Raw genomic sequence first — 21,184 nt, forward strand, 5'->3', positions numbered from 1 at the left:
CTATATATGAAATTCTATGTTCAAACTTTTTACCTTAACCCCCAAACTACAATCAATTTCCATTAATTAACCCAGACTGAATTCGGTTAAAGACATTTTGTGTACATGGGTAAGAGCTGAGACAAATGCACACCAGATCCCTTTCCAGCATCACATAACTGATAGATAGTGTTCCAGGATTGTAGACCACTCAGATGTAATTATTTCACCCTGGTCTTCGGTTTGGGGCAACTGGTCAGCCTCTCTGCACACTCAGTTGAACAGCACACTATAGCCCAAAACCTTAGCCACACTCTAACCAAGGTAAATCATATGGACTTACTAGTACTTTCTCCAACCACTCCCTTCTGTGAGATAATGCAAAACATATATAATGGTCTTTGCCCTGGGATCCTTCCCAGAGCTCCTGAAACCATAATAATTTCCTGAGTAATCAAAGCACTGGGAGCATCCCTTGCTCTACTATTTGATCTTTTACACTGCCCCTGACACATGGCTCCTAAAACCCTTGTAAATTCCTAAGAGCACTAGGAGCTTCTTTTGTTCCAATGAGGCAACTCTGCGTGGCTCCTGGATGGAGGCTGGACACCAGAAAGACCAAGTCATGATTAGAAGCTTGGACTTTTCAGTCCCACCCCACCTCTCTGGAGAGGAGAAAGGGGCTAGAAATGGAGTTAATGGATCCTGGCTACATGAGGAAGCCTCCATAAAAATCCCAAAAGTAGGAGCTTTGGAGAGCTTCCAGGCTGGGACACATCCTCATGCCAGAAGAGGGAGACACCCCAACTCCACGGGGACAGAAGCTCCTGGGTTTGGCACCCTCCCAGACCTTGCCCTATATATCTTTTCATCTGTAAACCATCCTATCCTTTAATAAACTGGGGAACATAAGTGTTCCCCTGAGTTACATGAGCTGTTCTAGCAAATAACTGAATCCACGGGGGAGAAGGCTGCAGAAAGCTTACATTTGTAATCAAGTCAGAAAGTAGGGATAACCTGGGGACCTACTACTTATGACTGGCATCTGGAGTGGGGTCAGTCTCGTGGGACTGAATCCTTGGTCTACAAGATCTGACACTCTCTCTAGGAAGATAGCATCAGAATTGAGGTAAAGGACAGCCACCAGTGACACAGAATTGCATGGTGTAGTGGAAAAAATAGCCCACATATTTGGGGACAAGAAGTGTTAGTAATGAAGAGTTCTGTGCAAAAGTAGAGCAAAAAGACACAGGAGAAATGTAAGTTTTCCCAACTCACCCATACTCATGGCATCATGAACTTGAAGTAGTTTGGTGGGAATGGGCAAGGAAAATTGCCTCTTTGTCCCCCAAAACTATCTCCAATATTTATTTTAACTTGATTTTATGGATTAAAGTCCAAAAAAGAAGCTACCCAGAAATGCCTTAGATTTATATGCAAAACTGATATATGCTGCTGGAAGTAAAAGTAGATACTGCCAGTCTGTGAAAAAATTCTAAACAGGCCCATGGATAGTGACAACATTCAGGGGTGCTTCCTGCTCTTGAATTAGGGAGATTCCAAGTGGTGCCTTTCTCTGGTATATTCACCTGGGTAAAAAGACTAGAAGGAAACTTCTATGATTTTACTTTAATAGAACTTAAAGGTGTGTTTGTCTTAAAAAGAGAGAAATAAGAAAGAAATGGGGTGTTGTCATTACTATTATTATTACACCAGAACCAAGACTTTGGCAACAAAGGCCAAGTTCAGCTGCTAATTGTTATGATATGAACAGAGGAGTAAGGACTTAATTTTGACAAATGGAAAACCAATAGAGTAATTGACTGGAAAGATGCCAATAGATTGACAAGAAGGTAAGAGGTGAAGAGGAGAATCTTTCATGGCTGGGGACTTGGACGAAGATTCTAGAAGGCTAAGAGAACATGACAAAGGAGAATGATGAGTCAGGTGATAAACATGAGATTGCCAGGCTAACTCCTGCCAAGTACTGGGGGCTCAGCTTGGTTGATAAAGCCAGAAAAGCTATGAGGGTGACTACTATCTGAAGCATAGTCCTCACAAGGTGGTACTATCAAGAGTAACATGCTAAATTACTCTTGAGTAATACAATTGAGTAATCTCAATTACATTGAGCTCCCCTATAGCTCAATGACCTAGAAACTTCACTCGTCTAGAACAACATTCAAGGGATGCATGAGCTGAGCAAAAGAGTCTGAATTGATAGAGTATAAGCAACATCAATTAAAGTAGCACACACATACGATAAAATAGCTAATGGTATCCAGGAAAATAGAGTAAGCTTATTCTAGAAAGTACCTTAGAGTTCTAGAAATCTAAGGCTATATTATAACATTTTTAAACACTCTTAGGGGGCATAAGAATGATATAAATTTAAAAATAATAATAATGACAATAACCATTAAACAGTTTAGGAAGTAGGTATTGGAATGATACTGATCTCAGCATGTATCCAGCAGTGACCTTGGAAAAGTTTAGACTACTGGTTCCTCAATTTTATTGTCTGTAAAATGAGAATGATAATAACTACTTATACCCTTGGATTGTTCCAAAGTTCAGCTTGCATAAAATGCTTCCCTGAGCACTTTGCTTAGTACCCATGAGTACTAACAACACCTAGTCAGTGGACACTTTTGTGTGGTGATGATGACAATACATTTTAATACAGCTCTGATGTTCAGAGTTCAAATTGCCTGTGTTGTTAGTGCTTTCAACCTACCTATTAATCAGGTATATAATCAGCAAAAACAGGAGCCTCACTCTTATCAAATCAAAATTTATTCACTTAAAATGCATTACATTGCACTGGGCCTGAGGAAGTTCTGGTATATAATAATTAATACAATAAACAGTATTATTTAGTAATACTACAGTATTAACATTGTCACAGAGAAAATGAGATAACAAGAGGTAAAGTAATAGATCTTCCCTTAAATAACTATAAAGACAAATGGTAAAAGAAAGAAGTGTTCTAATAAGTTCTATTATTGAATTAAGTATTAACTGAATACTTCCATGGTTCTTTTTTTAAGATTTCATTTATTTATTTTTAGACAGAGGGAAAGGGAAGGAAAAAGAGAGGTAAACAACAATGTGCAGTTGCTTCTCACCCACCCCCCACTGGGGACCTGGCCCACAACCCAGGCATGTGCCCTGGCTGGGAATGGAACCAGACATCCCCTGGTTCTCAGGCCAGCACTCAGTCCATGAGCCACACCTGCCAGGCTCCATGGTTCTTAATTTTATTTTATTCAATCATCACAACAACCCAATGAGGAATATACCATCCACTTTACAAATGAGTAAACTAAGGTTTAGAAGAGTTATAAGTAGCTTGCTTATGATTACTCAGTGAGCAAGAGGAAGAGCTGGAACCTGAATACAGATTCACATTCCTTGAAAGTCTGCTTTCCTTCCCCCATGGTTTATGGCTATCTCAGCAGGTACCAAGCCAATTTACTAAATCTGAGATTGGTATTCCAGGAAACTATACTGATGCAAACTTGACTATCCCTTTCCATAAAAAGAAACAAATAATGCAAAACACAAGCACAAAATGATTTCACCTAGAACCCAATATAGATTCAAAAACCAAGCATTTTTAAGATATACCAGGCACCTATAAAAAAGGTATATAAAAATCTTTATTTCTTTTGCAAACAAAACAGAAGCCATACAAATCAGGCAAAGTAATATAAAACATGAGATTTTACCCACTACTGGAATACTTATATAAACACTGTTCATCTTAAAATTTGAGACAATATGTGGGGAACAAGGGTAGTTTAATGATTCTGTGTTCAATCATATCAAATTAGGTATGTGTAAATATCAGGTTTTATATAAATATATGTATATATGAGTACTCTTGCATTTGTTTGTAGGACTTATCTAATCTATGACCCTACAAACATATATATATTCTTTTAATATATATATATTCTTTATAATTATGTTCTTTATAAACATTTATATATATTCTTTTAATTAAATTCTCACCCTTCCACTACAGATAGAACATTAATTTTCTGCAAATTAAACTGCTTCATTGACTTATCCTTTTCTCCTTCCTCTACCTCTCCCTATATATTTACTTTAGCTGTGTGGACAGTTTGGCCACAACTATAGAATGAAAATAAGGAAACCACACGGTATTATGACCAAGCCCTCCCTTACAACAAACCCATAAGAAAAATGCCAGTTTGCTCCTAAAGAGCCAGCCCATCAGTCTCTTCAAAGAAAACTTGGCTTCATAACCAAAGTCACCACAAGAACCATGCATTCAGTGACTGTGTATTTATTGAGTGACCACTGTGTGCTTGGCACTAGACTAGATTCTGAGGACACAGTGCCCACCTATTAAAAGATCAGAGGCTTGTTAGGAAAAACATATGTAAACCAACAATTACAGAAACATTTGGTAGAGACTGTAATTGTAGCATGCACACAATGCAGTGACTATGGAAGTATATTCATCCTTGAATACTAAGGACATGCTTGTTTTTTGTTTTAGTATGTGTCTCATATAAATTATTTCCTGAGAGAAAGTACAGATTATAAGAGGTCATGTGGAGATACAGCAAAAACTCTTTTTAATTTTACTTAATCCATAGGATATACTGAGATAATATTTTCCAGTATTGCATCCTAATGAACCTTTATTTATCAAGTCCTCATCAGCTACATGCTGAAGACTGACATTCCTGAGCCTTATAACTTTTCATCTCTTTTTTTAACCTTAGTTTACAAACAAACATGGACTCTGTCATCCACCTTCCAGTTTGGGGTGAAGGTCATCACCTGGTCATTTATATTGCTGTGTTCTCAATATAATAGAGACATATGGCTAATGTGTCCTTAATTGTGTTATTTTGTTGTGCTCGGCTGCTATCATATCTCCTGAATTTTCTTCAGCCAATTACTGTCAAGTGCATTTAATTTCTTCTCTTTCATGATATCCCATTGCCAATATTCTCATCCCCATAGAGCCGATATTCTGGTGGAGAAATACTGGGTTTTTATTTCACACTGATACAGAAAATCACTCTGTGATGTTTTCCTGAAAGTGAAGCTATTTTTTGTGGAAGGCCTAGACAGCCATTGTGAGAGCAGGTTTCTTTCAGCCTTTCAGTATGTGTCCACATTCTTTACTCAGTATGTCACCATTCCCATGTTCCATCCAATTATGTGATAACATGGAGAGTGCCACAGGAGTCTGGGAAAATGGGGTGATTACTCTAGATTCAACAACAAATGGAAGAGCCCACAGACTGCCACTTACTCACCCTCCAGTCAATAAAAAAACACAGCTAAGATCCTAGTAGAAACATCTGAAAGCATAAATGAAAGATCGAACAGTGCTATACTCCTGTGAAAAGAAATGTTTTCCCCCAAATATACCAATTTACCATAGTTTTAATACAATTGAAATACTTCACATAGAAATTTTAAAATATTGTGACTATATTTAATGTGCAGGATGCGTTTCTGATGACTTACATTATAGTTTCTTTGTTTTATTGATTTTTTTTTACCATAGAAACTGAGCAGGTTACTCCCTCAAGATGCAGTTTAAATTTATTTTTATTCCTTTAATTTTTTAAGTTCATTGTTTCCACAAGTTTCAAGAGTTGGTTTCAAGATGGAATTTACAAGTTAGACTATATCTACATTTTAGTGAATATCCTACATGCACTAAGAAGTGAAATATTTTTTAAAACTTAGTATAACAGCTAAGTCCAGAGCATGATTTTTATAATTTTAGTTATTTAGGGAAAACACTAACATTTTTTTTAAACAGCACAGCATTTCATCATGAAATTTGCAGTGCATGGATACCAAATTTCTCCACAAAGATTTTTCAAAGGTATGTAGGCATCAAATTTCTCCACAAAGATTTTAAAGAGGAAACTAGAAGTGGACTTAGAATGCTGGGTGGCAGCTGGTCTGACATGACAGGCATGAATAAATGTGCCAAAAAAGCCCTTATGGTTTATTGGGTAATTATGGGAAGTGGCATTGGTGCCAGCCAATCAGATTCCTGGGCAGCTACTTGGAAACCCACTTACTCTTAAAGTAGATCATTAAAAATGCACTTCGGTGGAGAAGCTTTGCTCCTACTCGACATAAACAGTCTATTTGCAAAGTTAGTCATTTGGTCAAAATGCAGCACATCAGTGATGGTACAGTGAACAACCACCTCTATATTACATAAACATCTTCCATTAAAGGCATTTTGGAGTAAAGCTTTAAAACGTGAGAGGAGCGAATGAGCCTGCAATGGGCCTGTGTCCATCCATTTCCATCCATAAAACCACATATTGACACACAAAAGTGAGTTCATTCCATTTGTTTGCAGGTTTCTGAAATGTAACTCTAGAGCTTAGTGTGCAGTGCAAATTGAATCACATTTATTTACATGTCAAACAGAGGACAATTTTTTTTTACTTGAAAAGACAAATCTTAATTCCTGGAAGCTGGTTAAGTCCATATCTCTTCCTGCCAAACCACTAAACAAAGAGGTGATAACTAAAAAGCTTTCCAAAAATTGCTCAGAAAGATCTGAACTTTTTCTTAATGATGTGGAGATGACTATTCTTAAATGTGCATTTGCCCATTGTCTAAAACTTCACAAGGCAAGTTGGTTCCAAGCACTGTCTTAGGGAGAGGGATTTCTGGAACAATATCAAGAAAACATGAAGACTTTAGCCTAGGTCTGAGAAACTATTTTAAACTACTATTGTGTTGACATGAATATGATGTTTATTTTCTAATATAATACTCGCCTTCATGCCCAGAAGGATATTAATATCTAATCCTGGAAGTCAAACTTCTCAACCATAAATTTTAGTCCCCAGAAGAGGAACATGTATTAAGGCCTGGAAAGCTTTGCCAATAAATTCTATTCACTCATAACCAGGGGCAGTGCTGAAAATATTTATAACTGGTTGGTGTGGAAACCAGTAGATCAGAATGGACTCCTGGATGCCATTGCACCAGAGTAGGGTCTGAAAGACTTCTAGATGAGTTTCTGGGAAGGAGCCAAGGGATGAGTTTCCGGGAAGGGGCAAGGAGGTGAAAGCAAAGGAGGCATACCCAAGACCCCAAGGAAAGGGCCATTTACTGACCGGTTCAGACATATTTCACTATTTTAACAACTCGAGTAGGAATACCTGTATGCATTGACTCCATCAGCTTTGCTCCAACCTATAGGAAACATCTGTCACACTGGGTTAGATCTAAAGAAGAAGCATATTAATCAGGGGCTAGTATATTAAAAATAAAATAAAATAAAATAATAAAAAGAGACTGGTAATTTGCATTGAAAGTGTAGGCATGGATCAGGTGTACCTGAAGTCCTTCCACCAGAACACAGTGGGGCAGATGGAGGGGAAGAAAGGAGAGAAAGGGTGAATTCAGGGAAAATATAACCTATCACAGCAACTAAAGGATTTAGTACTGGGGACCTTAAGGAAAGAGAAGAAATACTGACTAGAAAGGAAATTGTTGCCCTGGTTGGTATGGCTCAGTGAACTGAACACCAGCCTGTGAACCAGCTTCAATTTCCAGGCAGGGCACATGCTTGGGTTTCGGGCCAGGCCCCCAGTTGGGGGCATGTGAGAGGCAGCCTATGTTTCTCTCACATATCGATGTCTCTCTGCCTTTACCCTCCCTTCTTTTCTCTCTAAAAATAAATAAATAAAATATTTTTAAAAAAGAAACCATAAATAAAAAGAGGCTTACGGAGGTTAAAATGTAGCATTTTCTCTGACTGACAAGAATGACAAGTGTGAGGGCCACCAAGAGCAATGAAGTAAGCACTGGTCCCCATCAGCATCCTGAATCCAATTTGAAACCATCATTCCATCTTCAGAGCAAAAGATGAAAAAGTTTATACTGAAGACAAAGCACCTGAAGTTGAATCACATCATCAACCCTCGGCTGATGAGACACTTAGTGGGTTTTCTATTACATTTCTACAGACCGAACATTTGTCTTAGAGTGTGAGCTTATTCAGCCTCAGCCAAAAGCTTTCACATCTAGGCATACTCATCATCATCTGGGGGCACTGAACAGAAAGATACTCTGAGGAGATAAGACAGGCCACTGGAAAATCATTTTAACTCATGAAAGCTTATCCTAAACAAGAAAAAACACCCCAGATGAAGCAGCATGAGAAAGAACCTACGGCCTAGCAACCGGGTTCTCTTACAGAAAATGAGGCCTCACGCTGTTGCTGTGAGCAAAGTGACCTTCCACTTTCTGAAGAAGTGCCAGATACCAATGGGTGACGGACTTATTAAAAGCACAAAACACTCTGTCACTATGGCAGAGAAAAACTTATATATGTCGATTTTCATACGACAGGCATCTAAATGTTGATCATAAGAATAAAAGGATGAATACATCCAGCTCAATTCATTGTGTTATTCTGAAGACAGGGGATTATGAATTTAAAATCTCTTCTCTGAAAACATTGATAAGACCTGGTGACAATAGAGCAGGCAGAGATTAAATATCAGCCATGGCCAACCTTCCTTCAAAGACCTTTATGAAGGCCTAATAGGATCCTGGAACTCAAAAGACTGAACTTTAAAAACCATGACCACACATCACAGTATATGTGTACAGGGTTGGGAAAAAGTAGGTTTACATTTGTGAATATGTAAAATACAGAGTTTATTCTTGTATTATTATTTGTTATTATATTATTTTCCATCTGAATAACTATAAACCTACTTTGTCCCACCTTGTATATTGGTCTCTTCCATTTTAATGTGTTGGCCTTTCCTTAGGCTCTTCTACAAAGAAGAAACAATTAGAGGTTATTGATATCTCCCAAAATAGTTTTCTCTCAACCCCACAACAAGTAAGCAAATTAAATCCTGTGTCTTAGTTCTCCCCAAGAAGATCTAAAAAAGAAGACCTATGTATCAAATAAATAACACTTTGGCACAAGTGTATGTTAAAGCTGCACCTTCTTCCTCTGGGGAAAACTGATAGACACACTCCCAGATCTTAAGTTCTGAAATGTTTTTGCAAATAGTGTGAGTGTGGAAGAAAATCTGCTGGGCTTTCTCACCTGCTCCCAAAGCTCTGCTTACAGCCACTGGATCACAATCAGTCTCCTGGAGATGGTGACAGACAATTCTCAAAGCAGAGACATGGTACATTTCACAGAAAGCCTCTTCCTGGAAGGCAGATCTCCTTGGAATGGTACCACATTGGCCAGAAACCCTTATTTCCTGCAGTGTAGCATCCATCCAAGAAAAGTCTCTCCAGGACCAATATTGCCAAGAATAATACAGACAAACACGTTGGCATTCACAAACTTTGAAGGTATCCCAGAAACTGAAATGCTCAACCTACTCACAGCAGAGAAAGGCATGCACCCTCACTTCTTTGTCTGGATTACCTAGCATGTATCTGAGAGATTTAGCTTACCCACTACTAGTGAGAAAAGACTAGCTCAAGGAATAACAGATCTTTGGGAAAAACTAGCTTATGCTCAAAAATTGGACACTTGGACAAAATCTCCTTCTTTAGAACAGCACATTCTACCAATGCAGAACGAGTTCCAGCTAGTGTCTCTATTCAACTTTATGTTTGAAGTCAGACACTGAGGATGAAAGTCTTTAATAAGTCAACTAAAACTAGTTAATTGACGTTAGTCTTGATCCAGTGGAACACACACATTTGGCAAAGCTAACTCAAAGTTTATCTCACCACCTCCCTTAGGCTACATGGCCCTTTCCTGGACCTCTGTTCCTTGGCCTTTTTAAGAAGGCGATAAGCATACAGAAGCTACAAGAGATTGAAATTTTGGAAGGCACAGTTATAAAATATTCCCTCTAATTTAAGACCAGAAAATTGTGGTCAGAACTTGCTAAACTCCCTTCCATACTTCTCAATAGCTACCAACCCACCTAACATCTTCACAAACTCCTCAGTGCCCACCAACTTTGCTGGCTGGAATAACTTCTTACTGTAAAAGGAGGAACCAATTTCTTAAAAGGATAATTTTATTTCATAACTGTATATGTTAATCCATAAATATTCTCTAAATAATAAATTATTTAGAACACCCTACTAATAATAGTTTAACTTATGTAATTATTAGTGACTGAGTTAACACAATTATACAAGTGACCAACTTATATTTTAAAAACTGTTTACTGTTCTGGACTAATCTAAACAACTGTATTTTCATGCACTCTTCTGCATTTCATAAACCAAATTTGAAAATAATTTATAGCAAGGTTTAAGTTGAAGAAGAAGATTAGCAAATACCTTGAAAAAAATGTTAGACATTGGAATCACAAGACCATGGAGAGAAGCAGAGTGAAATTAAGAAAGATGGGCAAGGTAAAAATATCTAAATACCTTTTAAATGAGATTTGAAAAGGAGATGGAGGAGCAATGAGGTGTAAAGATAAGACAAAGGCAAACTTTCAGATTTCCAGATAAACACGAGGACATCACTCATACCCAGTGAGCTACGTGAGGCAGAGAGGCCATCAAGCCTCACCAGGAGCAATGCTCCCACTTCGCACGTTAATTATAAGAGGAAGTCTAGTCCTTGTCTGCCATACAGCTAGTTAGATTTCTAGTTTTCCATCTCACTGCTCTAAGGAATCATTTATGTTGGCTCAAGCCACCAGAGACTAATGGATATTCCCCACTCCATAAACCAGCTGCCACACTCATGTGTTTCTATAGAGAGTCTGGGGAGAGGAACACATTTGTAAGATTTTGCCTATAACCAAAACTATCATTCACAATAACACTGATGGTAATATATGCCCATGTGTAAATCTAATTTATGTATTTCTAAAGTGCTGATCACCTTACTAATTAGGTAAATATTTATCAGGTCTGGTTGTGAGTAAAAAGATGCACCAAGTACAAGAAAGAAACTCCAAGCTGCACTGGGACTAATTCCTGTGTAAAAACAAATCTGAGAAAACCTCCCTTGACCTTCAGATCTGCTAAGGTGCCTAGGACAAATAAGTATGACTGGGCACTCAGGACCCAGATGTAAGAAAGCTAAAAAAGATTGCTTGTGGCCCCTTGTTTCCACCAAAAATACCAACTTTTGACCACTTTTTTTTATCAGAACTCCCATCAAGGAAATTTTTATCAATGCTCAAACTATTTTATAAAGATTTAAAGTAGCACCACCAAAAACTGCAGGAAAAAAGAAACAAAGCAACTAGTTTATTTTTTTAATATTTAAAAAAGGCAGAAAGAATACTGAAATTATGAATAGCTTCGTTTGACTAAAAAGTTTAAGCACTGATGAAAGCTGAGCATATCAGGTTTAACCCAGAACACAAGATACTCAATGACACCATCTTCTACTCAACTGAGTGGACCAATCATATTTAAATAAAAAGATTGAAAACCAGCCCTGGTTGGTGTGGCTCAGTGGATTGAGCACCAGCCTGTGAACCAAAGTGTTGCTGGTTCAATTTCAGTCAGGGCACATGCCTGGGTTGCAGGCCAGGTCCCCAGTAGGGGGTATGTAAGAGACAACCACACATTGATGTTTTTCTCCCTCTGTTTCTCCATCCCTTCCCCTCGGTCTAAAAATAAATAAAATCTTTTAAATTTTTAAAAAAGATGGAAAACCAAACCATACAAATTTTAATTAAATCCAAAGTCCTATTAAATCAGCACCAGAATAAAAAGAAAAGAATTGTTGGTTATTTTAGCTTCAGCCTAATAAAGTTCAGCTTGTTATGCTTGTGGCTATGTTACTCATATTGCTTGTCTTTTGTGTTTTTGTTGTTATCCACAGAGTTTAGCAGATTCAAGGATGATGCTGACTAGAAATTTTGCTCTGTAGCCTAGAACTCAGAGATCAGCCTAATCAAATTTATTTGGCAATAAAGCCAAGAGTCCAATTCTTGTGACCCTCTACATACTCGGGCTCCTTCTATGGTAATTTGTTACATAGGAGAAGAAAATTAATTTCAGGTGAAAGCATTTAACTCAGCTACAGTGGAACAAACCCAAGTATTTCTATGAAATTGTATGAATCTAAACTATTTTATGCCTGAATCAATGTGAAGGGAGCTGAATATCTCTGAAGAAAGATTCTCTGCAATTTTTGAAGAGTAATTTATCCAGAAATGTGGAGAAATCGGTATTGTTTTTGGTGGTAGGTGGAAGCGATGAATGGCACTTAACTTTAATAAAATCCTTTGTAAACAAGGGTAGTCATTTTTTTAAAGACATAATACCTTCTTTATTGTTTTTCTCCCTTAATAGAATAAATGAAAACACTTTTTATCCCCTCTCTACTTCTTAAACAAAGCTCAAGTTGGAAACCACAAGAATAAAAGCTGCACGGTAGCTGTGAACAACAGCAGTCTAGCAGCCACGGTAGGAAACAGATGAGCTTGGAGCTTCTCTAAAAGCTCTGTCCCAAAAGAACTTTCACTGTTTTATCTGTCTGACAAGTCACTGAAAAGTTCCACTCTCAGGGCTTGTCATTATTTGACATGACTTAGAACTTACTCTGTGCAAACAAACGGGGCATTGGTCAAAAACAATCAATGGCAATTGTTCAACACTGCTGCTGCCTCAGGCAGCAATATCAATTGGAGCTAACAAGAGGCTGACCAAAACTCTTAAAAGGAAAAACTAGGGAATGATATGTCCATACAGCCTTTGAAAAGTTCTGAAATATGCCTGGCAAGCAATAAATCCATGTGTGTGAGCAGGGCTGTATGTATGCCCAGAAAAGACCTAAGAAGGTCATAATATCATACCTTTGCTGACCTTGAGGCTCTGCTCACACATAAAGTGAAGACTAAGGCAGACTTGTAAGTAACCTGCCACAGCATTGAAAGTGTGCTCTCTCTCTCTCTCTCTCTCTCTCACACACACACACACACACACACACACTCAGAAAAGGCTGAAAGCCTTATTGGTTTCAAGGCATTTAAGGAAATTTGTCCAATTTTTAGCTGATCTCTGAGGTCACCAAACAGAGACTTCAGTGGCTACATACAAGTTTACAAACTTTGTACATACTACAGAATTAGTTCAGGAACTAAATAAACAAATAAAAGGTAATGACAAAGTCTCGGTGGGTAGGGAAGGAGTAGAGATAAATGTAATTTCCAGAGTTTCTACATTATATTATATCAAGTGTTCAGATTTGTTTAAAAACTACAAGATATGACTTCCGGACAATATGGAGGCATAGGTGGACGCACCATATCTCCACACACAACCAAGATTAGAACAACAACAATTTAGAGGCAGAATAACATCCAGAACTGACAGAAAATTTATCTGAATGGAAGTCTGACAGCCAAGAAGTTGAAATAGACCCGTTCATCCAGACCAGTAGGAGGGGTGGAGATGAGCAGCCAGGCACGGGTCCGGGAGAGAAGAGCAGAGAGAGTTGGGCACATAAGGCAACCGGGGGTGCGTAAGGCATCTGGGCTGCACAAGATCGGAGTGGGTAGACTCTGAGTACCCAAGTGGCAGCTGGCAGACCCAGTGAGGCAGCGATTGTGGAGCAGGGCAGAGCACGCAACCCAGGATCCCAGAGAAGGGACTGAGGTCCCACGGAGAACGAAGCTACCGCCATTGTTCCATCTCAATCCTGCCCCCACATACAACGTCACAATCTAGCGACTTGGGTGCCCAGTCCTGGTGAACACCTAAGGCTCTGCCCTTCACTGCAACAGGAGTGACTAGATCAAAAAAAAAAAAAAAAGAAAAAAGAAAGAAAGAAAGAAATGGCTCAAACAGAAGAACAAATCAATGCCCCAGGACTCATCCTCTTAAGCGACCAAAAGATAGCCAATCTATCAGATGCACAGTTCAAAACACTGGTGATCAGGAAGCTCACAGAATTGGTTGATTTTAGGTGCAAATTAGATGAACAAATGCAGGTTACCATAAAAGAAATGAAGGAAAATGCACAGGGAACTAATAGTGATGGGAAGGAAGCTGGGACTCAAAACAATAGAGTGGACCAGAAGGAAGAAAGAAACAACCAAACAGGAAAGAATGGAGAAATAACAATTCAAAAAAACGAGGAGAAGCTTAGGAACCTCCAGGACATCTTTCAACATTCCAACATCCGAATTATAGGGGTACCAGAAGGGGAATAGGAAAAGCAACAGATTGAAAATGTATTTGAACAAATAGTAAAGGAGAACTGCCCCAATCTGGCAAAGGAAATCCAGGAAGCTCAGAGAGTCCCAAAAAAGTTGGACCCAAGAAGAAACACACCAAGGCATATCATAATTACATTAGCCAAGGTAAAAATGAAGGAGAGAATCCTAGAAGCAGCAAGAAATAAGGGGACAGTGACCTACAAAGGAGTTCCCATCAGACTGTCAGCTGATTTCTCAAAAGAGACCTTACAGGCAAGAAGGGGCTGGAAAGAAGTATTCCAAGTCATGAAAGACAAGGACCTATATCCCAGATTACTCTATCCAGCAAAGTTTTCATTTAGAATGGAAGGGCAGATAAAGTGCTTCTCAGATAAGGTCAAGTTAAAGGATTTCATCATCACCAAGCCCTTATTTTATGAAATGTTAAAGGGACTTATCTAAGAAAAGATGATTTAAAAAAAACATGTCTAGTAAAAGGACAGCAAACTCACAATTACTAATAACCACACCTAAAGCAAAACCAAAAGAAACTAAGCAAACAACTAGAACGGGAACAGAACCACAGAAATGGAGATCACACAGAGGGATAGCAACAGGGGAGTGGGAGGAGGAGAGAGGGGGAAAAGGTACAGAGAATAAGTAGCACAGATTGTAGGTTGAAAATACATTGGGGGAGGGTAAGAATAGTATGAGAAATGTAGAAGCTAAAGAACTTATAAGTATGACACATGGACATGAACTAAAGGGGGGATGTGGGTGGGAGAGGGGGTACAGGGTAGAGGGGAGTGAAGGGGGGAAATGGGACAACTGTAATAGCATAATCAGTAAAATATATTTAAAAAACTACAAGATATGCAAAGAAAGGAAAAGTATAACTTATATACCAAAAAAACATTAGTAATGGAAACCATACCTAAGGAAGCCTAGAGGTTGAACTCACTAGGCGAAAACTGTAAAGTGACTATCGTAAATACATTCAGAGAGATAAAAGAAACTGTATATAAGGAATTAAAAGAAATTATGACAATAATGTCTCAAAAAATGGAGATCATCAATAAAACAAATTATAAGGAAAAAGGAGGGGGAGAAAAATGGAGTAGGGGGAGGATAATGAAGAAAAAGAAGGATGAAGGAGGAGCTGGGAAACCAAATATTCTGGTGTAAAAGTACAAAAATAGAAATGAAAAATTCACTAGAAGGATTCTAATTGGCAGAAAAAAGAATCAGCTAACTTGAAGACAGATTGATTGAGATTATCCAACCTGATGAGTGAAAAGGCAAAGAGAAAATAAATAAACAAGCCACAGAGACCCATGGGATTCCAATCCAGCACACCAGCATACCCAAAATGAGAGTGCCAGTAGGAGAGTAGGGAGAGAAAGGTGCAAAAAAATGTTTGAAGATATAATAGCCAAAACCTTCCCAAAATGATGAAAAATGTTAACCTGCATATCTAAGAAACTCAAGAAACTCTAAGTAGGATAAACTTAAACAGATACACACCTCAACAAATCATAGTCAAACTGAAAAGACAAAAACTAAAAAGAAATCTTGAAAATAGCAGGAACAAAGCAACTCACCATGGATGCCTATTTAAATCCTACCTTATCAGTATTTACATTAAATGTAATGGACTAATGACTACAATTAAAAGACAGAGACTGACAGAGGATTTTTTAATGATCCAATTATATGCTCTCTACAAGAGACTCACTGGAGATTTAAAGACACAAATAAGTAAAAAGTAAAAGGATAGAAAATGATATACCATGCAAATAGGAACTAAAAAAAATAGCTGGAGTGATTATGCTAGCATTAGACAAAATTGACTTAAAACAAAACTTGTTACAAAAGAAAAATAAGGACATTTTATAATGATAAAAGGGTCAGTCCAACTGCCTACTTGGTATTGCCACTGGATGCTTATCTCAAAGTCAGTATGTCCAAAGGAGTTCTTGATGGTTTCCCCAAAACAACTCCTCCTAAAGTCTTCTACATCACTTTAAATTAACTATGTCCTCCCAGTCACTCTTGGCAAAAACCTTAATTCTCTTTTCTTCTACTTGCTACATCTAGTCCCTCAGCAAACTCTGTCAGCATTACCTTAAATAAGTATCAGGAATCTGAGCCCTGATCTTCACCAGCACCACCTTGATCCAAAGATCATCTCCCTTCTGGATTACTTCAGTAACCTCCTAATTAAGCTGTCCTTCTGTCATTTTTTTCCAGTTACCCCAAGACTTTAAAGGGTATAATTACTGAAAAGGACACTGTAATTAGCATTGGTAACTAGATATAAATAGGAAAATATAGAAAAAGAAGTATTCAGAGCAAATTTTGCAAATAACTTAAAACTGTTCCAAATATAGCTCCAGATAACTTCCAATAATTTTATAATTCCAAGAAAGCTTAATGTAATAAAGTTTGTTTCCATTACCCAAAGGTTACTTTATAACTGTGTTTGGCAAGTACTTCACAACAAATCATTTTGTGTAAAATGTGTCCCCCCCAACCACATCCTTGTCCATTTAACAGTTTCCCTCCACATGAAGTTGCCTCATTGTATCTTCCTAATATTTGTATCCCCAGGAAATGCAATGAGGTTGCTGAACCATTGTAACCACACTCTTTATATCTCCAATGGTCCACTGGCAAATAGCATTTTCCTGTCATCATCCTCTCATTCCTGTCCCCATAACAGTTTTTTTTAAAAACTCATAAATCATCTATTAAATATATACACATACATTCAGAAAAAGACGGTGGGAGAGGGTGTTGTCCAAATCATACTAACATGCAGTACACTGCACCCTGTTCAGCAGGGCATATAATACACCACATCGAAGCAAAGACTTGAAGTCACGCAGGCTTAGGGCCCATTGCTGGTTCCTGCACTCGTGAGCTGTGCAGTTGAAGTTAAACCCCAAACCTCCCAGCTTCAGCTCCATCCTCTGGAAAATGAGAGGTTAGTATCATCTACTTCACTTGACATTTGTAAAAATTAAACGCAATAAATGATTCTGTAATATTAAGTTCTGTACCTGACACAAAGTAAAATAAGTAGTACTTATTTGTATTATTTTCACGTAAAAGGAAGAAAAACAACAGCAAACAAAAATTAATCATCACTCATGAAGTGAGGGAAATAAATTTTAAACTGTACCTCTTCACTAACAAACTCTGGATCGGGGGTGGGGGGAACTCTGCCTAAGAATTTGATTTTTCCTCCCCAAAGTCAAAGTTTTTCCCAGCTTTTTGTATCACATGTCCTAAAGGCCAGGAAATTCCTTTTTTGTACTGAATAACACAATTATGAACTTCCAGGAGTGGAAAAGAGAGGTGATGAGCTCACCAGCTATGAAGATAAACCTGCAATATTTAAAGAGTTTAGGACTTTTAAGTGGACTATGGCCAGTAAAAGCTGGCCCAGTAGTGTGAAATGGGTAATTAGATATTTTTTGAAAAGTCATGTCTGATGTTAAATTTGAGTTGTTTCTTATTCTACGCTGTCAGTCTATTATTCCTAAAACCTTCCTAACAGCCTGTGCTCGCAGTACCCTGTCAGTGGTGGTTTTGGCAATGAAGCGCTGAGGGCTGGATCGTAAGCAGAGTATGGTGGGTGAAGGAAGGGCAGTAACCAAAGAAAAGGATGTTGGTAAGAAGAAAAATGGAACTGAAGAGCAAGTATGGATTAAGAGCCAAAAAGTCAGGAGACAATGTAACTGCTACCAGGAATCCTTGAAAGTACTGGGAAAAGCACTGGATCTCCAACATTTAATTTGATAAAATTTTCAGTTTCTGTGTTTATAATAAATGTTAAACAAAATACAAAAGTTGGAGGATGTGGGGATATTCTGGAAAATTATTAATTCATATATCTACTATTAAAAATTTATGTAATTCTACACATATATTTGAACAATCCAAAGTTAGGAAGAAACCAAAGTTAAGAATTAAGAGCTAGAAAATTAAATTTACAATGATATTTTATTTAATATACATAAAAATAGTGACTTTTTAAATCAAAGCTCTTATGTTTAAATGAATGACAAGATATGAATCAGAACTAAGAAATACCTTAAGTATACCATATAACATACTGAAAGCAACATTGACGCAGGAATCTGCCCACGTTAATGCAGTCTAGTCTTGCTCCTTACTGTGTGAGCGGGAAAATCCCCTCCAGCCCTCAGCGTTTCATGAGCCTGGTCTGTCAGTGAGAGCTAAAGGGCCCTGCTTTTTTAGACTAGCCATCTATAGTCCTCACACCCCACCTCACCATTCATTCACAGGTGGGCTTCCTCTACTCCTGATGCTATCTGCTTCTCTGGCCTTCTTGGGTTTTGAGTACCTGTCAAAATCCCCAGTTAACTTTTCTAGACTTCAGCATACCTTAAGAGTTGGACTTGAGCCAGTTAAGATGGAGGCATAGTTAAACGTGCGTTGCCTCCTGATGCAACCACAGAAAGAATTATAACTAGACCTCAAAACAGATAACACCACAACAGTCATAAAACTGAACTGTATAGAAGTCCGACACCAAGGATTTAAAAAAGCCACATTCATCCTGGTGGGTAGTGGGGGCAGAGACACAGAGATAGGCGGAGAGGTATGGAGACACAGTGTGGCATGGAGAAGAGGCAGCAGCAGCAGCGGTGGCAGCAGAACAGGCAATGCCACATTCATGTGTGGTGGATAAAAATTGGGAGGGGTACCTTGGGAGTGAGCAGTCCCAGCCCCAGACCAGACTGCACAGCCCAGGGTTCCAGTGCCAGGAAGATAAACCTCCATAACTTATGGCTGTAAAAACCAGCAGGGGTTGGAATGGTGGAAGAAACTGCCAGATTCTCAGGAGACTCCACTTAAAGGACCCGCATGAACTTGGAATGTATGCAGACCCATCCTGTCTGAGATTCAGCACCAGGGCAACAGCTGGAAGGGCATCAGTTGCATAAGGAGAGTAAGTGAAGTGACTGGAAACAGGGTAAGTGCTAGACAAATCTACAGAAGCCAGGCAGCAGCATTGTCCCTTCTCTGAGCCCTCCCCTACACAGAGCCACAAAGTGGTGAAGCAGGTTGCCCATCCCTGGCAATTACATAAGGCTCTGCCTTATGTAACCTCACACAATTTCAAGTGCCTTTTCTACAATAGGCCACACTAATAAGACAGGGAGTCAAAGCAGCTGTACCTAATACACAGAAAAAAAAACACAGGGTGACTGTAAAATTGAGGAGACAAAGAAACATCACCCAAATAAAAGGAAAAAAACCCCAGAAAAATAATTAAACAAAATAGAGATAACCAACCTATCAGCTGCAGAGTTCAAAACACTGGTGATCAGGATGCTCAAAGAACTCGCTGGTATGGTATCAATATAAAGGAAGGAATTAAGGTTACACTAAGTGAAATAAAGAAAACTCTACAGGGAACCAACAGTGGAGGGGATGAAACCAGGATTCAAGTCAATGATTTAGAACATAAGAAAGAAATAAACATTCAACCAGAATAGAAAGAAGAAACAATAATTCCAAAAAAAGTGAGCATAGTATAAGGAGCCTCTGGGATATCTCCAAATGTACCAATATTTGAATCATAAGGATGCCAAAAGAAAAGGAGGGAGAGCAAGAAATTGAAAACTTATTCAAAAAAATAATGAAAAAAAACTTCCCTAATTTGGTGAAGGAAATAGACATACAAGTCCAGGAAGCACAGAGAGTCCCAAACAAGTTGTACCCAAAGAGGACCACACCAAGACACACCATAATTAAAATGCCAAAGTTAAAGATAAAGAGAGAACCTTAAAAGCAGCAAGAGAAAAACAGAGCATTACCTACAAATGAGTGCCTATTAGACTGTCAGCTGATTTGTCAAAAGAAACTTTGCAGGCAAGAAGTATTCAAAGTAATGAAAAGCAAAGACCTACAACCTAGATTACTCTATCCAGTAAAGCTATCTTTTAGAATTAAAGGGCAGATAAAGTGCTTCCCAGACAAGGTAAAGTTAAAGGAGTTCATCATCACCAAGCAATTATTATATGAAATGTTAAAGGGACTTATCTAAGAAAAAGAAGATCAAAACTATGAGCATTAAAAAGGCAACAAATTCACAACTACCAACAACTGAATGTAAAAAAAAATAATCAAACAACTAGAATAGGAACAGAATCACAAAAATGAAGATCACATGGAGGGTTATCAGAGGGGAGTGGGAGAATGGGAACAGGTACAGGGATTAAGAAGCATGGAGCCCTGGCTGGCGTAGCTCAGTGGATTGAGCGCGGGTTGGGAACCAAAGTGTCCCAGGTTTGATTCCCGGCCAGGGTACATTCCTGGGTTGCAGGCCAGAACCCCCATCAACCACACATTGATGTCTGTCTGTCTGTCTCTCTCTCTCTCTCTCTTTCTCTCCCTCCCTTCTCTCTCTAAAAATAAATAAATAAATAAAATCTTTAAAATAAAATAAAATAAGCATAAATGGTAGGTAAAAATAGATAGGGGGGCATTAAGAATAGCATTGGAAATGGAGAAGCCAAAGAATTTATATGCAAGACCCATGGACATGGACTAAGGGGGGGATTGCTGGAGGGAGTGGGGCTACTGGGCAGAGAGGAGCAAAGGGAGAAAAATTGGGACACCTGTAATAGTATAATAAAATATATTTTTAAAAAAGAATTGGACTTGATTCATTCATTCTGCCCCTTCTTATTGACTTAGATGTGGGCTTTCTCCTCCACCCACCAACTTTACCACTGCTCCTACTTATACCCAAGCAGGCCGCAGTTCAGCCACCAGGAAGAAGTGGGGATTTTGAGAATAATAACACTCACTGTTAGGTGCCCATGATAATCAAATGACACCATCTCTACAAAAGTTCTGTATAAAAAATAAGGCACTAGAACATAATTTTGTATTAGTAGTCACAGAAAGATGTCTAAGTAACCTATTTCCTGGTATTAAATTCTGTCCAGCTGGAATATTTAAAATCAATATGCTAATCTATCTCCTGTGCTTTTAATAGCTATTTCTCTTGTGAAGATATTGAGATT

This window comes from Phyllostomus discolor, chromosome 7, assembly GCF_004126475.2.
Source record: "Phyllostomus discolor isolate MPI-MPIP mPhyDis1 chromosome 7, mPhyDis1.pri.v3, whole genome shotgun sequence".
NCBI lineage: Eukaryota > Metazoa > Chordata > Mammalia > Chiroptera > Phyllostomidae > Phyllostomus > Phyllostomus discolor.